Below are 1,908 nucleotides of genomic sequence, written 5' to 3' on the forward strand. Positions count from 1 at the left end.
AAGAGCTTATGGGCATGTCCCCCACCTTCTCCCACTGGTTCACTCCAACATTGAAACCAAATCTCTGACTTCTTCCTGGAAGGAATTTGCCTATACATCTAGCACTCTAACTGTTATGGGTGCCACCTGAGCACTGGGCTTGCAAATTACCTATCACTGGACACTGATAGGGCTTGGTAGTCACAAGTCCCTCGAGAATACACACAAAAAAGAGGAGGTTCTATGTGAGTGCATAAAAACTCCAATGTCTATATCTTCTGACTCAGCATTGAGTGAGTAGGCACAAACATTCAGCTCTTAGTTTCTCCCTGATCAGTGCCAGACTGTATATCTAAGGCCCTGACTTTCCCACCTGCAGCCTGAAGATTAAACTTTCATTTAGCCTCTATCAAGGAGTGGAAGTAGCAATTAGTAGTCCTTTGGAAGCCTGAACAAGTATGTGTGTATTCCCAAGCATTTGGGACAGTGGTAGATTTTGGAACATGGTAATTTACTAGCAGTCACTAAGAACAAAGGTGGTAGCTTGGACAAACACAAAAGTGTGAAAGGTAACCAGGAGCTTGGGTTGAGCTAATTGATGAGATTCATCTCCTACGTAAAGCAAGTCTGTGAAGACTGAGAGGTAGCGTTTTATCTGATGTGCACAAACCAACACAGAGAGTCAAGGAAAATGAAGAAGCAAGAGAATATGTTTGAAACAAAAGAAGAAGATATATCTCCAGAAACCAACCTTAATGACGTAGAGATACCCAACAAAAAATTCAATATGATTGTTGTAAATATGTTCATCTAGGATAAAAATGCATGAGCAAGATGAGAATTTCAACAAGAGATAGAAATTATTAAATAGTGCCTAACAGAAATTATAAGGCTGAAATACCATAACTGAACTGAAAAATTCAACTGAAGGATTAAACATTGGATTAGATCACATGAAGCAAGGTTAGTGAACTCAAAGATAGGGCAGTGGAAGTCTAATCAGAGAAGCAAAAAGAATAAATAATGAAAAGAGTAAAGATAGCTTAAGGGACTTATGGTACACTGTTGAGAGTATCAGTATATGAGGTATAGGTGACCCAGAAGGAGAAGAAAGAGAAAGAGAAAGAGGCAAAAGCCTTACTTAAATCCAGGGGAAAGACAGACATCAAGACCTAAGAAATCCAAAGAATAACAAAAGAATATATAAATCCAAAGAGACCCATGCTTAGATACATTTTAATAAATTATCTCAAGTTAAAGAGAAAATCTTAGAAGGATTCAATGAAAAGTGATTTGTTACACACTAAGGAATCCACTAAAGGTTTNAGGTTATCAGTGAGTTTTACAGCAAGAATCTTGTTATAGACAACATGCTGAAAGAGAAAAAAAGGTCAACCAAGAATATTCTACCCAGAAAAGTTGTTCCTCAGAATTGAAGGAGAGATACAGATATTTCCAAACAAAGCCTTAAAGAGTTTACCACCAGTAGATTTGCCTTAAAAGAAAGGTTAAAGGGAACTCTTCAAACTGAAATGAAAGAAAAGTAATAGTATCAATAAAATATATTAAAGTATAAACTCATTAGTAAAGGTAAAATATATAGTTAAATAATTTATAGATGAAAGATATAAATAAATAAGATAGAATGTGTGCATGCTAATGTGGAAGATTATTAACATTTGTCTTCAGATACTCATTTTATTTTATTTTTTTTAAGATTTTATTTTTAAGTAATCTCTACACATGACGTGAGGCTCGAACTCACAACTCCGAGATCAAGAGTTGCATATTCCACCAATTGAGCCAGCCAGGTGCCCCTGTGAGTATTCATTTTAGTCTTCTTTCAGTTCTTTCAAATTTTCTCGAGTTTTGAAATTTTTCAAAATTAAAAGTTGGAAATACTTAGTTCAGTTGCCTAGTATCAGCTAT

The sequence above is a fragment of the Crocuta crocuta genome, unplaced genomic scaffold (assembly GCF_008692635.1).
Source record: "Crocuta crocuta isolate KB4526 unplaced genomic scaffold, BGI_CrCroc_1.0 scaffold684, whole genome shotgun sequence".
Lineage (NCBI taxonomy): Eukaryota > Metazoa > Chordata > Mammalia > Carnivora > Hyaenidae > Crocuta > Crocuta crocuta.